The following is a 23,860-nucleotide window of genomic DNA, read 5'->3' as shown; positions in this document are numbered from 1 at the left end:
CTTTAGTGGGTTTATATGTGGACTAAAGAGCTGCAGAGCGCCTCCTGCTGTACTGGAGAGAGAAGACACTCAACATTTAATTAATCTCTCATTCATTACACAAGAACGTGGTGTTTCCTTGTGGTGTGGTGGATAAAATAGTTAAGCAAGTGCTAAAGCAAGAAAATTAAGACAAAACATCAAGCTTTTACATTTTAAAATATTAAAGATAAATAATTGTACAGAAAAACATTTTTAAGAAAAACAAGGGGTGCATAATCTCTGAAAGCCAATGTTGATGTTTAAAATCACCTAAACACATACACCCCTACCCCATTAGAATCTTGACCTTCTTTTGATAGACACGCCCCACACATACGCAACCCAGGCAACGATGTCAGTTAGTAGACACGCTCCTTACTGCTGATTGGCTACAAGTGTGTTTTGGTAGTCGGCCCAACTTCCTATTCCAAAGAGTTTTTCAAAAATCACGCACCCCACCTTGAAACAACTGCATTGGGATATATTATAATTTAAAGAAAGACACTGAGTGAAGAAAAGAGTCAGGATATGACAGGAATAGAGGATAGAGATGATTATGACCAGATCAAGAATATGACACAGTAAATATTATTTTAGCTAAAACTTTACATATGTACTCAGGGAACACCAAAGACTTTTTTAAATCTTAAAAAATCTCACAATATCCCTTTAAGTAGAGGTTGACCAATGTGTGTTTTTGGAGGGCCGATATCACTACATTCCTCTTCATTTGCATGCTAAAATGTCATACTAATAATAAGTGAATGCACAACATTTCTTGACTTAACATCATCATTAATTGAACACTGAATTGAAGTATTAAATATATAAAACAGGTAATTCCTTGATGTGTCATGTTCTGATTGGTTCCTTGTCTTTATATATTGCACTCGTGTTTCCATCGTCTTTGTCAAGCTTCATTAAGCTGTATGTCCTTCTGTATGGTAGAGTCCATGGCATGCCATTGTTTTGTTCATGTCAAGTTTAGTTTTTGTTCATGTCAAGTTTAGTTCTTGTTTAAGTTTATGTTTCTTTATGTTTATTAAAACTGCACTTGGGTTCTAAAACGCTCACCTCACAGTGGATTACTTTACATTGGAACATAAATGTAAACTTAAATATACATTTAAATAAAATAAATACTACTTTAGAAATAAAAATCAATTAAACTGAATAATAAAAAAATAAAATAATAGTAATTCTGAAAACAGACACTAGTCTATAGTGTGAATTCAGTCTATAATTCCAATATTCGATACACATTAAAACAATTACAAAAATAAAAATGTAAAAGAATGAAAACCGTGCACTAATGTAGTGTTTTTGTTGTTAACACATTGCTTACAAGTTACAGACAAAATTACCATAATCTAGTAATCACAATAACAAAAATGTTGCACAGCCTTGTATGCAAGGTGTAACAGACTGCTCCAAGACACGAAGGGTCGAGAATCCAAATGCAGATTTTATTAAAAGGGTAATCCACAAACATAAATCCAATAAAACAGGCGAAAGGTCATACACAGGAGAGCAATAGGCAAACATAGGCAAACCAGGCAGACAAAGACAAAAACAGGTACAGAATAATCCAAGGGACAGGCAGTTCCTACAGAGCCTACAAACCTCTTCAAATGTAGTAACCCACATTTGTCTATGAAATCCCTCCACAGAGATACACAGCAAAATCCCAAGTGTTAAATGAACATTACTGGGTGTATATTATCTAAATCTTTAAAATGTAACACACTGAAGCAGAATTAAAAAGCTGCAATCTTTAACTTTATCCTCTTGATCACCATCTCTTGAAAATTGTAAATCACTATTGTGGTGATCCGTGTTTGTTTAAGCTGGGGTTCAATCTTGCCTCTTGGCTTGTTTTTTACTGCTATAACACTGTGTTAAATAAAAAAAATGTATGGCAAAAAAATTAAATTGCGCAAGTCTTTAGTGGTGGATAGTACAAAATCTCAAACATCATAATTTAGAAACATAATCTTTATTAATTTAAATAAAAAAATAACTGAATTAATACATTTATTAATTTAGGGTTTGCTCACTTGAATTTGGACTTGCCAACTTGTTCATAAGGATGATGTTTTGATGAGTCTGACAGAAACTGAACACAACCTAAGTTTCTCCGGTGCCTGTCAGCGTGCAGCTTGTCTACTTTAATTTAGGGTTTTAGACTTACATTACATACAAATATCAGTTTTTCAAATAAAGTAAAAATAAAAGTACCATCCTTAAATTGTAATAATTAAACTTATAAACGACAAAATGTCTGCTTGCTTCTATAAGAACCTTAGCTGTAACCAACGACCTACAGAGAAAGTATCCTGCCGATTTGTTTGAATATCATTTATCAGATTGCCAGATAGATGCGGGAGTGATTATTAGTGGTGCTTGCATTTATGCTATGACTTTTATAAGCAATCGGGTGCAGGATTTTCGTAAGGGGAGCGAAAAATCACCCAAAAAACCCATTGACTTAACATTGCGCCGAACTTTGACGAGTCATAGCTCCACCCGAAGATTTTGTAGTAACGTGTGGGTTTCAACATTTGAAGAGGGTGATAGGCTCTGTAAGAACATACATCACATTGGGGTGTAAGTTGTACCCCTGGGGTGTAAGAGGGGCCCAAAATTTCCCATTGACTTATAATGGGGCAGGGAACACACCCATATAAGAGAATAAAACGGTTCCAGTTGGGAAATTCACGTCATGGGAGAACCTTCTGCGACTACACCACTCCGCTCGCTTCCTGTAATCACGTCACTACTACAGCAAGGTCCTGATTGGTTAATGCCGTGTGGAATTCCGCCGAAGTTCCGATTTTTCAAGTCATGCGTTTTCCCGCGGCAAAGCTCAATTGAATCCACGGAAGGCATGCGGAGGGCGCGTTCCGAGCTTACCACGCTGCAGGATGCCTAATCGCATCTTTGCATTGACTTAACATGTAAATCACTCACACTTGCCGCGTCTGGTGTGAACGCAAAGTTACAGAGGTATTAAGCCACGCCCCTAGCAACCAAATAAACAAAGCTTTTTAACTCTGCATCAGAACATCGTAGAGACACGGGGTTTGGACCGTTTGAATCGTGACTCGGAGTGTAATCACTAGTGGATTTTTCCCCAGCAACCATATAAAGTACCCTAGCAACCGAGTAAACAAAGTCTTATATCTCCGCATCAGAACATTGTAGAGTCACGGGGGTTGGATTATTTTAATTGGATTTGGAGTACATTCATTCTTGCATGATACTGTCCCCCGAAATTTACCACTTCACATTTTCTTCAGAAAATGTACCCATCTAGTTGTACTTATTACAGACAAAAATAGGCAGGCTCAACTATCTTTGCCTAACTTAAATAAATAATAGATTTAAACCTGCACCGTTATACAATTTGTATGGGTTTTTTTCTGTTTATGGGGTGGTTTCCCGGACAAGGATTATCTTAAATCAGGACTAGGCCTTAGTTTAATTAGGAAATATAACTAATTTTAACAAATGTGCCTTACTAAAAACATTACTTTACCATCGAATATTTAAAAAGTATTCATAGAAAGGGATAGCTGTTACAATCTGAGAGGTTATGCCAATTTTAAAGTACCTGCTTTTAGAACGACAAGGAAAAGTATGTGTGTGTCTGTGTGTGGTGCCAGACTCTGGAATACCCTGAGTGCCCAACTTAAGCAGTGCTCATCCATTCATCAATTCAAAGCAAAGTATAAACAAATAATACTATCTAAGTATAGGATGGAAGAATGGCCCTAAGTGGAATACGTTATAGAGCTATTTATTTATGTTGTATTTTTGAGAAAAAGAGAATGTAAGTTAATAAAGATAATATAATTTATATATTATAGTTCAGAATATTTGTAGTTAAAAAAGACATTGAATTTTTAACAATAAGTAACAAAAGATCAAATTAAAAGATTGGTGACTATTTATTACAGCAATGTTTTTTTTCTTCTCTTTCTTGTACTTATTGAAGAGTTTTTGGTTTTCTTTTCTTTCGTGTCTTAATAGAAGGGTTGTGAGTAAATATTGTTGATTGTACAGTCACTGGAACAGGATAGCATAAACATGTGACGACTGTCTTATTGGTTTAATAAATGTAATTGCGCTCAATGGTATAAAAGGGGGTAGGTGTTAATAAGCTTAAGCTTCTGCCTACCCCTTTTCAGCATCATTTCTATTTTTTTCTCCCTTTTCTTCCTTTTTTCCCTTACTTGTATTGTAATGAAATGTATTATTATGTTGATTTTTATGTAATTAGATGCGCAAATAAAAAAAAATTAAATGAAATTAATGAAATGAAATTACTTGTGTGCATTTTGAGGCAACGTTTTTTTCAGCTTGGAAAGCTCTTACATTTATTTTAGTGTAGGTCTAATCCCTGTCCAGGAACCTGCCACATTATCTAGAAATTTTCACACTTTTGTTTAAATTAAAATATTTCCAAATATCACTGAATGCATTAATGGGCCACAAATGTAAAAGTTTAACAAGTTAAGCAAGGGATAATCCACGGCATGCCGTGTACAGCAAAATCCCCAGTGCTGGTTGTATATATGACGCAAAAGGGGTCATATTATAAGATATTATAAGACTGTAAGGTTTCTCTCCAGTATGAACTCTCTGATGGGATTTTAAGTGACTTGACTTGGCAAATGTCTTCTCACACTGAGAGCATTTGTAAGGTTTTTAACCTGTATGAGTTTTTTGGTGATTCACTAAATTTTCACGTCGACTGAAACTTTTCTCACAAACATTACAATGATAAGGTTTCTCTCCAGTGTGAACTCTCTGATGGTGTATCAGCTGATATTTAAAACAGTAACTTTTATCACAGTGTGAACATTGAAAGAGTTTCTCTCCAGAGTGAATATTCAGGTGTGATTTTAATTTACTTGAATTCCTGAAGGTTTTGTCACATTCACTGCACTGATACGGTCTCTCGTTGGTGTGTATAAGAACATGTCTCTTCATACAAGATTTTTGTCTGAATCTCATCTCACAGTGAGGACAATCGTAAGGTTTTTCTCCTGTGTGAATTCTCTGATGAGCTTTTAAGGAACCTGACTGAGCAAACGTCTTCTCACACAGAGAGCATTTGTAAGGTTTCTCACCTGTATGAGTTCTCTGATGTGACACTAAACTGTCATGTTTAATAAAACGCTTGACACAAACACTACAGATGTAAGGTTTCTCTCCAGTATGAACTCTCTGATGTCGTTTCAGATGAGATTTCTGACAGTAACGTTTATCACAGTGTGAACATTGATAGCGTTTCTCTTCAAAGTGAATATTTTGGTGTGATTTTAATTTACTTGAATCCCTAAAGGTTTTGTCACATTCACTGCACTGATACGGTCTCTCATTGGTGTGTATAAGCGCATGTCTCTTTATACAAGATCTGTGTCTGAATCTCTTCTCACAGTGAGGACACTCGTATGGTTTTTCTCCTGTGTGAATTCTCTTGTGAGCATCAAGACTTTGTTTGCTGCTGAAGTAATAGCCACATTCAGTGCAATAGTAAGACTTTTCTTCACTGTGTGTCCTTATGTGAGCATTAATATGAGACGTTACTGGAGAAAGATCCTTCCCACGTGGCTCACAGTGAAACGGCTTTTTCTCTCTGTGCTCTTCTGAATGAAGTTCCTTCACTTGTAAGGTAGTAAAGTTGATCTCAGATCTCGTGCAGGTGAAGAGATTCTGCTCTTCTGATGTTGAGGACGTTATTTCTCCATCCAAAGATAATTCACTCCTCACATCTGAAAGAAACATGAAAAATTTTCTTTTAACAGAAAAATAGCGATTCATAATGACAAGCTGGAAAGACTGCGTCTTTAAAAGATACCTCGACTATGAAGACTTAGTTTTAAAGCAACATCGCTCTATATCATCAATCATGGCTATGACTAGGCCAGTGGTACAAGGATGCAGGCTTGATATAGAGCAATATTACATGCTTACGATAACGATATTGCTTTTATACAACAGTTTGACAGCACAAAGTTGAAAAAGACTAGAAAAACAGATATCATACAATGACAGACAATCTCTTTTTCATTCCTTGATTTATATACAATGCCAATCGCCATGCATACACAGAATCACAAATATTTGAGACATCTTTGCAGACATCACCTACAAGAGTAAGTTCACTTAAATATTTCTCACGTAAATTTATGTACAAAGGACAAACATAAAAAAAGTGCTTCTCATCTTTTATCACAGAAATATTTGTTAAACTGATGATTCAGAAACGCACAACAGCAACTACATGTAGAAAATACAAACAAAAAACGCTTTTTATACAATCGCTTTGGCTTCCCCATAGTGCTGCGCCCCTATGCACCGCATACAATGAATACCCACTTTTCTGCTTGCAGTTCATCAATTTTGTTCCTAACTCTGCATTCACACCATCACCGGCGAGAGCGTCAATAAAAGCTCTGACTGCCCTGCCAACGCCGTTAAAGAAAAGGTGTAGTGGACGCTCTGACGCTTGAATGCATTCTCTTAACTCCACTCAGGCGGAGGTTTCCGCCTTCTGATTGGTTGCCGCAAAACATTTCCGCATTCCGATTGGTTGCCGCCGAACCATGTCATATCTCATTACCATAAAGTTGAGCTGATTTCTGTTCTATTGTTTAATAGGCACAACAACAGCCTTTGTAATGGAGGACGACGCGACAACCAGCCATAACTTCTGATAACTCTTTATTATATATTCAGTACCGTAACACACACAGTATGTCACTACCGTTTCCTGTGTATTCCAAAACTACCATAACGAACCTAATACTACATTCCCCTTTCCATATAAGAATACTTTTCTTTTAATCCTTTAGGGGTGCAACATAAACATGAAATGAAGAAATATTTATCTTTTCAACAGACAATAAACATTCTCAAACAATACAGTTCAAATAACAAATCCGAACATTTTGAACAAAACTTTTTGTTTTACCACAGCAAAATGTGTTCTGTATTTGTTTTTCCATAACTAGAAGGATGGGGTAGACTGCCCAAAACCTTCAACTGAGTGTGGGGATTATTCTGCCCCATTGGTCACTCAGTGTTTATCCAGGGTATCTCTAACTACATTCAAAGTCCTTTAGATACCCAGGAGGTGCTCTAATCCTGGTAGGATATCTTCTGGCAGCTTGTGCCGTTGGCTGGCAAACCTTCTGACTTTCTGGTGTGACCATTAAATCTGTAGAGTGTGGAGATGCCTGGCTCTCCGTCGTGTCAGGAAGATCAGAAGAGACCACAGGAGCAGTCGGAGAGAGTTGAAACCTGTTTCTCCTAAGTGTACCCCTTGGCGTCTCTATAAGGTAAGATATGGGTGTGCCAGCCGCAGACACCACAGTACCCCTTTCTGACATGTCTTTAACCCATACATGTTCCCCAGGCTCCAAGTGTGTCATGTTATGTGCTTTGTGTCTTCTGTCGAAATTTTGTTTCTGTCGAAATTTTGTTTCTGTTTCCAGCGTCCTTATATTCCTTCCCATGAGGAGCTCAGCAGGACTGTAACTATTAGCCAGAGGAGATGCACGGTAAGCCATTAGTGCAAGGTAGGGATCACTTGCCTTTTTGAGAAGATTTTTAATTGTCCTCACCCCACGCTCCGCCTGTCCGTTGCTTTACGGAAAATGAGGACTGGACGTCACATGGCTAAAACCCCAGTCTAGTGCAAATACACGGAAACACTCCGAAGCAAACTGTGGGCCATTGTCGGAGCGCACAACCTCAGGGATTCCATGATGTGCAAAGATGGATTTAAAGTGTTCAACCACAGCCTCTGAAGTTGTCAACGTCAGTTTTGCAACCTCAAAGAACCTAGAAAAGTAGTCCACAACGACCAAGTACATCTTGCTGTCTTTCTGAAACAGATCTGCTCCAACTGTGGACCATGGCCTCAACGGAAAATCAGTAGGCAACATCAATTCTCTGACGTTAGTTCTCTCTCGTGCGCACGTGTCACAGTTCTCAATCATTTTCGTCAGGTCTTTACTAAGACCTGGCCACCAAACTAATTGTTTAGTCCCTCATGCAGTTTCTGTAGCATCTCGGCTTGGAGTGACGCTGGAATTACAATTCTGATTGCATTCAACAAAAGTCCATTTTGCACAGAAAAGGTCCCCTGCAAATGACAGGTAAGGCTGAAAAACTGTGTCAATTGAGAATTTACTCGGCCATCCTGACACACAATATTTCTTTAGCTGCAGGAGTAAGGAATCATCGTCTTGATGTTTCTGGATCTCTCTGAGTTGTTTTTCTGTAGCCGGCAAACTCGACATGACAGAATCAGCATACAGATTGATGTCCTCTTCAGAGATCCCTTCTGCTGTACTGCTTATGGGAGCTCTATACAACACATCCGGCGTTGCAATGTTTTTACCCGCCACATGTGATATGGTGTACGAAAATCTCAACAAACGCAGGCGAAGCCGCTGAATGCGTGGAGGGAGTTCATCCAATTTCTTTGAAATGATCTCAATGATTTGTCCAAGAAACTTGATTTTACTCCTGGAAAACTCACATTTCTCATTGAGGGTGAGCAGCTCATTTCACCCGCTTCCTGAAGTCTTGAGAGCGTCCTTCGCAGCCTCTCGTCATGTTCACTTTGAGTGGACCCCAGACAAGCACGTCATCCATTTGACAGACGACACCTTTCAGACCCTCAAGAATTCTGGAAATGCGTTTTTGGAAATGCTCAGGTGCTGAAGAGATTCCAAAGCATAGACGGTTTTAACAGTATCGTCCAAATGGAGTAATAAAGGTGGAGCAAAGAGGATTCCTTAGAAAGTGGAACCTGCCAAAAGCCAGCATTGGCATCGAGCTTGGAAAACACTTTGGCTCCAGCGAGTTGTCCCAACGCGTGCTCCATCGAAGGCAAAGGATCTTTTTCCCTCATAACTTATCTGTTCAGTTTAGTGAGATCTGTGCAGATTCTCACTTTCCCTGTCGGCTTCGGCACCATGACCATGGGAGCACACCACTCTGTTGGTTCCTCGACCTTTGAAATTACCCCCTGCTGTTTCATCCGGGTTAATTTTTCCTTCACCTTTGGTAAAAGAGGGAGGGAAATGCGTCTAGGTGTTGACAGAGAAAAAGGTTTTGCCCTGGCTTTAGCACAATGCTGTACTCACCCTCCATTTTGCCTAAGCCGCTGAAGAGTTTTGGAAACTTCTGCTCCACTCTTTCTTTTGAACTTAAGCTAACATCATCCAGCCTGGCTACTATTTGAAGTGCAGCCACTGTTGGCCTGCCTAGCAATGGAATGTACAATCCATCAACAACATATATGTCCTGTATATATATGTTATGTGCATTTGTTGTTTTTACTGAGGGTGGCTGTAAATTTCCCTTTTACATTGAGTAATGTTCCACCTGGCCCCTGGAGAATTTTACCAGCAAGTTTCAGTTTGTTGAACCGGCCCTGGTTGAACAATGTCACAGAAACAAATGTAACATCTGCTCCAGTGTCAATTTTGAACACTACATCCAAATTGTCTATTTTTATCTCAGTCATTTGTTGTTACTGAGCCTAGGAATGCAATGTCTTCATCTGCATCCTCAGTTAGTGTGGCAATATTTACCTTGTGCACTGTCTTTGACTTGCACATTTTCGCATAATGTCCCTTCTTATGACACCGGTTGCATATTGCATCTCTTGCTGGGCATAGCTGCAGGTCATGGCCTCTTGTGTCTCCGCATCTGGAACACTGAATCCCGTTTTTATATTTTTCATCAGGTGGTTTCTTTGCAAATTGTCCATAATGTGGCTTCACTTGTTTTGATTTCACATTGCTGTTCTATTTAGCCTGCACGCTGTCCAACTGTCAGTTTTCGATTTCCCCTTAAAGTTGGACTTGAGCAATTCTTGTTGTTTTTTTACTTGTTCACTTTGTCAAACTTGTACAACAGCTTTCTCAAGTGTCAATTCAGGGTCTAAATGTAATTGTTCTGACAGCCTTTTGTCTGTCAGACCCACGACGAGTCTATCTCTTACCATCTCATCGTGGAGCTCTCCGTATCCACAGTGCTCGGCTAAACAATGCAGTTCTGTTATAAAGTGATCAACAGACATGCCCACGGCCTGTTGTCGCTGATTAAATTTAGCTCTCTCAAAAATCACGTTTCTGCAAGCGATAAAGTGATCATTCAGTCTTTGCTTCACAACTTCGTAATCAGCCGCATCCTCTGGACTTAAATGCATGGAAGTTAGTATGTCTTCTGCTTCCTCACCCATCACGTAGATCAGAGCATTCACCTGATTTACGTCTGCCTGCGTCTCCAATCCTGACGAAATTCGAAATCTTTCAAAGCGTTTTATCCATTTCAACCAGTCATCTGCTTTAAATGTGAATTTCTCAGGCGGAGAAACCTGAAACTGATTCATGATGATGCCGTGAACTTGTCCAGACAGCCCCCCTTCGGCCGACAGGACATAACGAAACTGAAACGAAACTAACGTCCCGACTTCAATAACTCAATTGATAGTTGCATTTCTGCACTTCTGACATCATGTTTTATTGTTTAATAGGCACAACGACAGCCCTTGTAATGGAGGACGATGCGACAACCAGCCATAACTTCTGATAACTCTATTATATATTCAGTACCGTAACACACACAGTATATGTCACTACCGTTTCCTGTGTATTCCAAAACTACCGTAAAGAACCTAATACTACAATTTCAACTCTCCCCGACGCTCACACTGTACATAACGTGCCACTGCTCGCGGCCGACTCTCATGGAATATGAATGACTTCCGGCCACTTTGATGCTCTCGCCGGTGGCGGTCTGAACGCACAGTTAAAGACTGAACATTTGCCATTACGATAGTTGGCAAAGGAGTCCTGCCAAGGCGCTGCTTCCTCAGTCTTTGCCGCACGCCGCCTTTCTTTCCTCTCTTCCACAGTTTCCATGTTTTAAATCCATCATTGTTCATGGTAACGTCTTTCATAAAGTCACCATCATTCACAAGATGTTGTGATCTTATAAAATCCACTGGGTATCGAACAAAATAAGGCCACTGAAGCAGAAATTCACGGATATACTGAAGCCTCGCGGTAGATCTCACAGGTGTTATGTGAAAACATGCAATAAGCAGTAAAATCCACGTGTGGATTATTACCGGCAACTCCATCTTCACTTACCACAAAACAATAGCTAGTCAATTTGCGTGTATAATTGTGACTAACAGCCAAACACACAACTAAAACATAAACTAAAACATAAACACCAAACGCATGCACCTGTGCTTACAAACTCTGCTGCGAGTCACCGCATGCGCAGTGCCATATACAGGAAGTCTATTTATATATTAAGTATTTATATATAATATAAACTAAATTTTTTTATATATACATGCAGGTGTGTGCATTTATCTCTACAAAATTATAATAGACAGTTCACATACACATATATGATGTAAACAAATCGTTTATTCTGCTATAGATTAATCGCGATGAATCGTTAGCCATCTGGTTACACTTCTAAAATGAGATAAACAACTTTTGGTTTTAAAGCAAATATGCCTCAGAAAGATTTCATAATCCTCTTTAAATTTTGGTCATTAATTTTTTTTGTCTTTTGGTTAGTTTGTTTTTTATAAGAGAGTTTAAGTCAAAAACTATGATATTTATGAATGAAAATACAGCAATTAATGATGAGACATACCTGACAGAATAAAATCATGACCATCATTATGTTTGTCTTCATATTCATCTGCTGTGGCTTCTGTTCTCATCTGCATTTGGTTTCCATTGTCCATGAGATTGACTGAACACATGTTGAGTTTGGTCTGCAGGATCTGCTGCTGTTCTCCAGCGTTACAGACAGAATCCAGAGACTCTGTGGAGGTTTGATCAGTAGATTCATCATCCTGTAAGTCCTGATTACTGTCACACACTGTAGTGTCCTGAGCGTCTGTGTGCTTTGACTCAGTATAACAGAGTAAAGTCAGACTGAGCTCGGAGTCCTGTGTGGAAGATTCACAACAAACACACACAGAGTAAGATTAGAAATGATTTGATGTTGTCTGATTCAGGTAAAGGATGTTTAAGCTGTACAAACCTCTCTCTTCAGTCCTTCATCTCCTCTTAACCTCAGCTTTGTCTCCAGTAACGCCACCTCTTTCTTCAGCTGAGAGATTTCTGTCATGAAATCATCAATATCCAGCATGGACAGATCAGTTCCTACTGATTTACAGCACATCACATCCATCATCATCAACACTAAAATACACAGAGACAAGACTCTGTTTACACTCAATAAAACACTCAAGAGAGAAAAACACTGAGGATACACAAACACATCACACGCGAGCTCTTTCTTTCTTTCTTTAGTGGGTTTATTGGTGGACTAAAGAGCTGCAGAGCGCCTCCTGCTGTACTGGAGTGAGAAGGCGCTCAACAATTCATTCCTTCATTACACAAGAAGGTTGATGTTCCTTTATGGTGTGGTGGATAAAATAGTTAAGCAAGTGCTGTAGGAAGAAAATTAAGACAAAACATCCAGCTTTTAAATGAAAAAATCATAAAGATAAAAATTTGTACAGAAAAACATTTTTAAGAAAAACAAGGGGTGCATAATCTCTGAAAGCCAATGTTGACTTTTAAAATCACCTAAACAAACAATAGAGATGATTATGACCAAATCAAGAATATGACACAGTAAATATTATTTTCATCTAAAATTTCACATATGTACTCTGGAAACGCCAAAGACTTTTTAAAAATAAAAATCTCATAATATGACCCCTTTAAGTAGAGATTGACCAATATGTGTTTTTGGAGGGTTTTGGAAGGCCGATATCACTAAATTCCTCTTCATTTGCGTGCTCAAATGTCATACTAATAATAAGTGAATGCACAACATTTCTTGACTTAACATCATCATTAATTGAACACTGAATTGAAGTATGAAATATATAAAACAGGTAATTCCTTGATGTGTCATGTTCTGATTGGTTCCTTGTCTGTATATATTGCACTCATGTTTCTATCGTCTTTGTCAAGCTTTGTTAAACTGTATGTCCTCCCTGCTAGCAGAAAAAAGTTCTAAGAATGTTCCTGAAAGTACCCAAGGTTCCCAAAAACGTTCTGCCAACATAATAAGTGTCCAGTTTTCTTTAAGTTCTAAGAACGTTTCTGTTATCTGAACGTTAGAGGAATGTTACATTTTACCATTTTTAAACGTTCTGACAATGTCCTGTTTTAATGTTCACACAATGTTTAAAACAAGAACTGCTTATTATATTGACTTGTCTAATTGTTATGCAAATTATACAGAAACATTGCATTACATCATTCAACAAAACACCACTTCTGAATGTTCAGTAAATATATTGCTATATAAAACACAATTCACTTATTAGGTTTAGATGTTGATGTTTGTTTCATTTTAAGTAACCATTGTTGTGATTAGTGTTTGTTTTAGTTGGACTCTTGACCCTTGACTTTTTGCTTGCTAGTTTTTGTTCTGGTTGTGTTAACTTTGTTAATACACCACATTTGTTATGAAAAGTTAATAGTGTAATTCTGTGGCTGTTGGTACATAATGGTAAAGATCATCATCTAATTAATTTACTAATCAAAAGTTTATTTTCTGTCAAAAATGTAAATGAGTTCCAGCACGTTCACAGCAGTTTGTCATTCAGCAGTTTGTCATTAAAGGAATAGTCTACCCTTTTGCCATATTAAACTATGTTATTACCTCAACCTAGACGAATTAATACATACCTATCTTTTTTCAATGCGTGCACTGTACAGCGCGTTGTGAATGTGTTAGCATTTAGCCTAGACCCATTCATTCCTATGGTACCAAAAAAAGTTTTATTTTGTGGCACCATACTTACTGGTATAACTCCTCATGTAACAGTCTTTAAATATGGAAAACACGGAAGTGTTTGGTGGCTTCCCTGTTTGGTACCATAGGAATGAATGGGTCTAGGCTAAATGCTAACACATTCACGACGCGCTGTACAGTGCACGCATTGAAAAAAGATAGATATGTATTAATTCGTCTAAGCTGAGGTAATAACATAGTTTACAAAGGTACATGTGCTTTGTACTGATGAATGCCACTACTGGCTGGCAACAACTGGAAGTAGGGATCGCAATGGGATGTTCCATTTCTCCAATCCTCTTTGTGGCAGCATTTGAAGTGATCTTGATCAGGGCTAGGCAGGTGGTGGGTGGTGTCCGGCTGCAGGCCAGAGGCTCCCGCCCCTAAGGAGCTATATGGACGACAGTACCTGCTTGTTACGAACTGCCCCATGTACAGTCAGGCTGCTTAAGAGGCTGGATGAGCTGATCACCTGGGCCAGAATGAAGTTCAAGCCGCAGAAGTCGAGGAGCCTCTCATTGAGAAAGGGGGAGAGAAATGACAGAGTCACCTTCACCATCAGCGGGGAAGACATCCCCCGCATCGCGGATCAGCCTATCCGAAGCTTGGGAAGACTGTACACATCTGGTCTCTCAGACAAAGATATGGGGAAAATCATCCTTCAGCAGCTGCTTGAAGGCCTGTCTAGGATCGACGCTAGCCAGTTACCTGGAAAGTACAAGGTGTGGTGTTATCACTTCACCCTGTCCCAAGAGTGATGTGTCCTCTGAAGCTGTGTGAAGTTACCTCATTAGCAGTAAGCCGGATGGAGGCAAAAGCCAATTCCTTCATCCGCAAATGGCTCGGCCTACCACAATGCTTTTCGGCTGCTGGTCTGTATGGATGTAATGCACTTCAGTTACCCCTAAAATCCATTACCTTGGGCTATAGGCAGGAGAAGGCAAGGCTGGTGATGGAATTAAGGGACTCCACCGACAGGACAGTGGCTGATGCAAATGCCAGAGTTGAGACTGGAAGGAAATGGAGGGCGAAGGAGGAGGTGCAGAAGGTGATTGGAAGATTACAACATCAGCAAATTGTGGGCATGGTCCAGACAGGGCAGGCAGGCCTTGGATGGAGCGAGCCACCAATTCTATGGTCCAAGGCAAGTAGGAAGGAGAGGAAGGACCTAGTGGTAGCAGAGGTCACCAGGATTGAGCAGGAGGAGCTCAGAGTAAGGTCTGTGACACAGGGGCAGCAGGGGCGATGGACAACGTGGGAGGGCATCGCGAGCCGAGCAATCAGCTGGGCAGAGTTCTGGAAACTGCCACAGGCTCGGCTCAGTTTCCTCATCAGGGCAACATACGACACCCTCCCGTACCCAAAAAAACTCCACCAATGGCTTGGAACAGAACAATCCTGCGATCTCTGTGGGACTATCAACGCCTCACTCCAGCATGTTCTATCAGGCTGTAAAACAGCGCTGATACAAGGTCGGCTTAGATGGCGGCACGACCAAGTGCTCAGAAAGTTGGCAGAGGTGCTGGAGAAATGTCGGCAGGAGGCAAACCAGCAAAGTCCAACAAAGAGCCGATCCAGGATCCACTTCCTCAGGCAGGGTGAATCCGCAAGGCATACCAGCAAGAGACCACCCGCCAAGTTATTAACATCAGGGGCGGAGTGAAAGATGGAGGTAGATCTGGGAAGGCAACTCCATTTCCCACAGGAGATATGCAGCACCAAATTAAGACCAGATGTGGTGCTGTGGTCTGTAGCTGTAAAGTCAGTGATACTGATCGAGCTGACAGTGCCATGGGAGGAGGGACTGGAAGCTGCATATGAGAGAAAGAAGGCAAAGTACACAGACTTGGTCGCGGAGTGTAGAGAAAGCGGATGGAGTGTGAGGTTGTACCCGGTGGAAGTGGGAGCCAGAGGCTTTGTGAGCAGATTAACATCATGCCTGCTCAGGGACCTGGGACAACGAGGAGCCATACTGAGTAGATCCACTAAGGAGCTCTCTGAGGAAGCAGAGAAAGCAAGCCACTGGCTCTGGCTGAGACGACAAGACAAGGCTTGGGGAGTCAATTAGGCTTTGCTGCAGGGGGTGTCAGGGAGACGTCCCTGGTCACCGCCCCGCCACCAGGAGACGTACTGGGTCAAGGGGTGAAACGTTAATTAGTGGTGGTCCCCAGCTGAAGACCCTGCAGCAAAGCCATGTGGTATGCTGCCAGGTTTAGGCCTGCCTCAGGGAAGAGGACGCCCCTGCCATGCATAGTCCTCCAGGCACCGTAGGAGGTGCGACAGGCCTAAGGCCCAGTAGAAAGACCATCTCGCTGTAATGAATAATATGGCAAAAGGGTAGACTATTCATTTAAGGAGTTTTAGAAATTTTGGACAAAAAATATCCGCTGTATAATTGGGACGCACAAACATCAAGAATCAGAGTATGAATCTCAACCATGCTGACAAATAAATGAAAAACTTCATGCTGCAATGCATGCTGGGTATTAACAAATTACAAATCTCATTCAGGATTCCCAACATGCACTGCAGCATGGATAAATAAGGATTTTTTTAACAATTTTATTTGTCACCATGGTTGAGATTCATATACTCTGATTCTTGATGTTTGTGCGTCCCAATTATACAGCGAAAATTTTTTGTCCAAAGTTTCTAAAACTCCTTAATGAGAAACTGCTGTGTTAATAAGCCCTCCATAACCTTGGTCCTCCGTACATCTGCAACCTCTTAACTACTTACACCCCCCCGCTCACTCAGATCATCCGACCAAAACCTTCTCCTCATTCCCCGCACTAGACTTTCCACCGTGGGTGGTAGGTCTTTCATTGCCCAGGCCCCAAAACTATGGAACTCCCTCCCACAACCTCTATGTGTCAGTTCTTCTCTTCCTTTCTTCAAAACCCATCTCAAGACATTTCTTTTTAATGATCACTTCTCTTCACACAATTCATAGTCCATTTACTAAATGTTTGTTGTTTTGTTACTTGTATTCCAATTTCTTATGTTTCATGTGTAATGTTTATCTGACTGTGTGTTTCTATTTCAATGTAAAGCGACCTTGGGTTTGAAAAAGGCTCTATATAAAATAAACGTATTATTATTATTATTATTATTTAGTGCTGAATCTAATATACATTATTGACAGAAAATAAACTTTTGATTAGTAATTAATTAGGTGATGATCTTTACCATTATGTACCAACAACCACAAAATTACACTTTTAACTTTACATGTTCATAACTTTGTGTTAATGCACCACATTTGTTAACACAACCAGGGAAAAAACTAGCAAGCAAAAAGTCAAGTGTCAAGAATCCAACTAAAACAAACACTAATCATTTCATTAAAATGAAACAAAACATCAACATCTAAACCTAATAAGTGAATTGTGTTTTCTACAGCAATATATTTACTGAACATTCAGAAATAATGTTTTATAAAATAATAAAATGCAATGTTTCTCTGTCATTTACATAACAATCAAACAAGTCAATATAATAAACAGTTGTTGTTTTAAACATTGTGTGAACATTAAAACAGGACATTGTCATAACGTTTAAAAATGGTAAAATGTAATATTCCTCTAACGTTCAGACAACACAGAAACGTTCTTAGAACTTAAAGAAAACGGGACACTTATTACGTTGGCAGAATGTTTTTGGGAACCTTGGGAACTTTCAGGGAACGTTCTTAGAACTTTTTTTCTGATAGCTGGGCAGTCTATAGTGTGAATTTAGTCTATAATTCCACACATTAAAACAATTACAATCTAATTTTAAAAAATTTTAAAAGAATGAAAACCGTGCACTAATGTGGTGTTTTTGTTGTTAACACATTGCTTACAAGTTACAGACAAAATTACCATAATCTAGTAATCACAATAACAAAAATGTTGCACAGCCTTGTATGCAAGGTGTAACAGACTGCTCCAAGACACGAAGGGTTGAGAATCCAAATGCAGATTTTATTAAAAGGGTAATCCACAAACATAAATCCAATAAAACAGGCGAAAGGTCATACACAGGAGAGCAATAGGCAAACATAGGCAAACCAGGCAGACAAAGACAAAAACAGGTACAGAATAATCCAAGGGACAGGCAGTTCCTACAGAGCCTACAAACCTCTTCAAATGTAGTAACCCACATTTGTCTACGAAATCCCTCCACAGAGCTACACAGCAAAATCCCAAGTGTTAAATGAACATTACTGGGTGTATATTATCTAAATCTTTAAAATGTAACACTGAAGCAGAATTAAAAGCTGCAATCTTTAACCTTATCCTCTTTATCACCATCTCTTAAAAATTGTAAACCACTATTGTGGTGATCAGTGTTTGTTTTAGTTGGAGTTCAATCTTGACTCTTAGCTTGTTTTTTAAATGGACTGATGGTAAATGGACTGCATTTATATAGCACTTTTAACAGACCTATGGCCATCCAAAGCGGTTTACAATTAGCCTCACATTCACTCACACATTCATACACACACAGACAACGGTGTAAAATAACTGAAATAATACATTTATTAATTTAGGATTTGAACACTTGAACTTGCCAACTTGTCCGTAAGGATGATGTTTTGACGAGTCTGACAGAAAGTGAACGCGACCTCTGGTGCCTGACAGTGTGCAGCTTGTCTAATTTAATTTAGGGTTTTAGACTTAATTAAAAAAAACAGATATTTGTACTAAGTAAAAATAAAAGTACAATCACTAAATTGTATTAATTAAACTTATAAAAGACAAAAGTCTGCTTGCTTCTATTAGAACCTTAGCTGTACCAAACGGCCTATAGAGGAAATCTGACAATTTGTGTTAATAGCATTTATCACTAGATTGCCAGATAGATGGAGTAGAGTGATTATTGTTCTTATTACAGACAAAAACAGGCAGGCCCGACTATCCTTGCCTAACTTAAATAAATAATAAGGCAGAAGGTGTTTTAAACGTGCACCATAAAACAATTTGCATGGGGTTTTGTCTGTTTATGGGGTGGTCTCCCAGACAGGTATTATCTTAAATCAGGACTAGGCCTTAGTTTAATTAGGAAATATAAAAAAAAATTAACAACGTGCCTTACTAAAAACATTACTGGCATGCATTTTGAGGCTAAACAAATGGCACTGACGTATTTTAAAATATGTCAGTGCAATTTTTTTTTCATCTTGTAAAGCTCTTACATTTATTTTAGTCTAGGACTAGTCTAATCCCTGTCCAGGAACCTGCCCCATTATCTAGAAATTTTCATACTTTTGTTTAAATTAAAATATTTCCAAATATCACTGAATGCATAAATGGACCACAAATGTAAAAGTTTAACAAGTTAAACGAGATAATCCACGGCATGCCATGTACAGCAAAATCCCCAGTGCTGGTTGTATATATGACGCAGAAGGGGTCACATTATGAGATATTATAAGACTGAGCAGATGTAAGGTTTGTCTCCAGTGTGAACTCTCTGATGGACTTTTAAGTAACTTGACTTAGCAAACATCTCACACTGAGAGCGTTCATAAGTTTTTAACCTGTATGAGTTCTTTGGTGTTTCAATAAATGTTCACGTCGACTGAAACTTTTCTCACAAACATTACAGTGATGAGGTTTCACTCCAGTGTGAACTCTCTGATGGGCTTTTAAGGAACCTGACTGACCAAACGTCTTCTCACACTGAGAGCATTTAAAAGGTTTTTCACCTGTATGAGTTCTCTGGTGTGACACTAAGCTGTCATGTCGACTGAAACTTTTCCCACAAATACTGCATTGATGAGGTTTCTCTCCAGTGTGAACTCTCTGATGGGCTTTTAAGTTACATGACTGATTAAACGTCTTCCCACACCGAGGGCATTTGTAAGGTTTTTCACCTGTATGAGTTCTCTGGTGTGTCACTAAGCTGTCATGTCGACTGAAACTCTTCCCACAAACATCACAGTGATGAGGTTTCTCTCCAGTGTGATCTCTCAGATGAAGTCTGAAGACACTATGGTGTGAGAATCTCTCTCCACAGATTGAGCAATGGTAAGGTTTTTCTCCTGTGTGAACTCTCAGATGAGCTTTTAAGGAACCTGACTGAGCAAACGTCTTCTCACACTGAGAGCATTTGTAAGGTTTTTCACCTGTATGAGTTCTCTGGTGTATCACTAAATTGTCATGTTTATTAAAACTCCTCCCACAAATACTACAGACGTAAGGTTTCTCTCCAGTATGAACTCTACCATGGCGTATCAGCTGAGCTTTCTTACAGAAACGTTTATCACAGTGTGAACATTGATAGCGTTTCTCTCCAGAGTGAATATTTTGGTGTGATTTTAATTTACTTGAATCCCTAAAGGTTTTGTCACATTCACTGCACTGATACGGTCTCTCATTGGTGTGTATACGCGAATGTCTCTTCATACATGATTTGTGTCTGAATCTCATCTTACAGTGAGGACACTCGTATGGTTTTTCTCCTGTGTGAATTCTCTTGTGAGCATCAAGACTTTGTTTGCTGCTGAAGTAATAGCCACATTCAGTGCAGTAGTAAGACTTTTCATCACTGTGTGTCTTGATGTGAGCATTAATATGAGACGTTACTGGAGAAAGATCCTTCCCACATGGCTCACAGTGAAACGGCCTTTTCTCTCTGTGATCTTCTGAATGAAGTTCCTTCACTTGGAAGGTAGTAAAGCTGAATTCAGATCTTGTGCAGGTGAAGAGATTCTGCTCTTCTGATGTTGAGGACGTTATTTCTCCATCCAAACATAATTCACTCCTCACATCTGACAGAAACATTAAACAATTACATTTTCTTTTCACTTTTATTTATGCAAAGATGAATTGGGATTTTTTTTTCTATATTCACACAGAGACAGAAGACTCACGCTGGAACAGTTTCAGAAAAAAATACATAAAATGTCTTTTTTTCCAAATTGAGTTTTTATTAAAATATTATTCTATAACAAAATATCAAGGCAAAATTCACTGTTTTGTGTAGAATAATAGCTATTTATAATAACAAGCTAGAACGACTGCGTCTGTGAAAGATACCTCGACTAGGAAGACTTGTATACTTTTGAAGCAATATTGCTCTGTATCATCATGGCTATGATTAGGTCAGTGGCACAAGGATGCAGGCATGATATAGAGAAAAATCACATGTTTACGATAATGATATTGCTTTTATACAACAGTTCGGTGGCACAAGATTGAAAAAGAAAACTAGAAAACCACATTGGAGTGTTTTTAAAAGCCTCTTTGTTGAGGAACTACTTTCTTCTGCCATAGATTTGAAGACCAGAACAACAGGTAAACTTTCGACTGTTTGTTTTGAATGTCATAATAACTCAAAAGACAAAATAGCTGTTTCTTAATATTACTGTGTCTTGGTCACAAAGTGTAGTTTTAAAATTAGTTCGGGCAAGAATATGTGTTATATATACAGTGGATTAGTAAAGATAGTGCCTATTTGAACATTTGCTTAGAAAGATTTGGACGCGAGATCCAGATGGGTATCGGTGTACGCTTACCCCACTGACCAGACTGTAAAGAAATTTCGTTTAAAAAACGGACAATGTACTGTATAAATATAAAGGAATTTTCCGTATTTATGTTTTACAGGTGTTTTACATAAAATGTCGGTGCATAACTGTGCAATAACCCCTGCTGCAATCTTTCACTTTTGCCTCTCTATCACCATTTCTGTTTGAAACCTACAATTACAACTTGCTTGTAGAGTTATTTTCTAAACATGGATGATGTTTAACTTCTAAACAACTACTGTCAGAACAAAATACAAGTGTTCAACTATTCCAGCATCCACACATGTGACTTAGTAGTGAAGAAGTTTATTTTAATCCCAATCTACATGAATATCAGTTTACCATTATATCTACAGGAATATGTGAGTTTATGCAATGTGTGTCATGTGTTATGCAGTATTTGTTTCATAGTAGTTTAAAGAACCATCTGGACCAGCTGTGTGTATTCATGTTTCATGTCAAAGGGCACAAAAGGGTTTTAGTATTAGCAAATAGCCAAGGGTCAAATAGGTCATGGAAAGGAGACACTGGTCTGAGGAATGTCATGTGGTTCTTGCCTGAACAGAAACATATTGTTTTAAACATGAGGGGAGGGAACAAAGACCTATATATTTACCAAGCCCTGGCTCAGAGGGTCAGACTGATTTGGAGGATCCTCCCAGGACCACACTCTGGTTCTGGGGGGATTCACCAGGGCGGCCTCGGCTTCTTGTTTCGTCCGGAAAATAAAAGTCTATCTCTTGAAATCAAAACCTAAGACTGAAGATTGTTTCATTTGAGGAAAAGGAAAACCACAACAGTAGACAAATCTTCTTTCTGACGTGACGTGTAAGTCAAATGGATATTTACTACAAAATATATTTCAATAAATCTCCAGTTTGCATTTGTTTTAGATTCATTTGAAGTCACCATTATGGTGATTAGTGTTTCCTTTAGTTCTGAATTTTTCCCTAGACCTTCACTGAACTAGCTCTGCTCTTTTAGCAATTGCAAGTGTTTTTTTTTAAGACAACTTGTTCATTGCTTGATGAAGGAGAAAAATCTATCATGTCATCTAAGCTTGATTGTTTAATGTTTGACTGCCTATTACTTAAACATGAAATGCTGAAATAAGAATAATTAACTAAAATATATAAAAGTGACACTCTATGATCTATGATCTAAAAAGTCACCATTATGGTGATTAGTGTTCCCTTTAGCTAGGCATTTGTCCCTTGACCTTCACAAACTAACTCTGCTTTTTTAACCATTACAAAAGTGTTATTTTGCTTTTAGCAGTAGCAACTTGTTCGTTGCTTGAAGGAGGAAAAAAATCTATGATGTCTTCTAAGCTTGATTGCTTTTATGTTATGCTGCCTAACATTTAAATACGAAATGATAAAATAAGAATAAAGAACTGAAAGTGACACTTTATTGAATAAGATTGCTGTAATGTGTCAGTTGTTGTTTTTTTGCTTCAGAGAGACATCAACACTTTGGATACAAATCTCCACAATGGTGACAGTAAATGATAAGAAAGAGTTTTCTACAATCCTGGTACCCAGCATGCATTGCGGCATGAAGCTTTGTTGTTGATTGTCATTGAAGGATTGAAGTGTCCTAAAGACTACAGACAATGTTCTGTAAATCTACAGAATTTTCAGTTTTTTAATAAAAGGAAATGTCTGTGAACATAATCAGTACTAATTTTCTGCCAGGACATTATCCGTTTTTTTAAAGATTATTTTTTTATAAGTGCAGCCTGATCTCGGACACTTATCATTTTCCACTGGCTCTAATGTATCCGTGTTTGATGTTCAAAAATTAGATTTTATTTGTTTGGGGTTGATCAAACCAGCAGTATTTGGTCTCATGAATCTACTTTTATTAATATGTCAGTATGAGCATGCTCTATTTTTACTGGACTTATCATAAAGATTAATTGCGATTAATCGTTAGCCATCCCTATCTTTTGGTATCAACTTTTGGTAAGATAAACAACTTTGTGTCTTTTATTTAAAGAAAATATGCCTCAGAAAGATTTTATAATCCCCTTTTAAGTTTTTTGTCTTTTGGTTAAATATTTATGACTAAAACACAACAGTTAATGGGGAGACATACCTGACAGAATAAAATCATGAGCATCATTATGTTTGTCTTCATAGTCGTCATCTGTGGGTTCAATTTTTAATTCTGTGGGTTCTGTTTTAATCTCAGTTTGGTTCGCACTGTCCTCCAGTTTGACTGAACACATGTTGAGTTTGGTCTGCAGGATCTGCTGCTGTTCTCCAGCGTTACAGACAGAATCCAGAGACTCTGTGGAGGTTTGATCAGTAGATTCATCATCCTGTAAGTCCTGATTACTGTCACACACTGTAGTGTCCTGAGCGTCTGTGTGCTTTGACTCAGTATAACAGAGTAAAGTCAGACTGAGCTCGGAGTCCTGTGTGGAAGATTCACAACAAACAC

The 23,860-nt window shown here is 38.7% G+C and overlaps 1 non-coding gene across 1 annotated transcript in view; it reads right to left on the bottom strand.

The window, feature by feature from the left end:
- Positions 1-1,466: 1,466 nt before the first annotated feature.
- The window catches only part of LOC129445201 (uncharacterized), a 36,912-nt gene continuing 14,518 nt past the window's right edge, over positions 1,467-23,860 (bottom strand). Inside the window, exons 5-11 of the transcript XR_012361054.1 lie at positions 23,513-23,834; positions 19,310-20,653; positions 15,085-15,928; positions 14,306-14,410; positions 12,124-12,411; positions 11,728-12,028; positions 1,467-5,801 (exon numbers count right to left, since the gene is read on the bottom strand). This is a non-coding gene — a transcript (uncharacterized protein). The remainder of the gene's footprint in view (positions 5,802-11,727; positions 12,029-12,123; positions 12,412-14,305; positions 14,411-15,084; positions 15,929-19,309; positions 20,654-23,512; positions 23,835-23,860) is intronic.

This window comes from Misgurnus anguillicaudatus, chromosome 3, assembly GCF_027580225.2.
Source record: "Misgurnus anguillicaudatus chromosome 3, ASM2758022v2, whole genome shotgun sequence".
Taxonomy (NCBI): domain Eukaryota; kingdom Metazoa; phylum Chordata; class Actinopteri; order Cypriniformes; family Cobitidae; genus Misgurnus; species Misgurnus anguillicaudatus.
The sequence above is the reverse complement of the archived record's forward strand: the minus strand, read 5'-3'. Positions and strand labels throughout refer to the sequence as shown.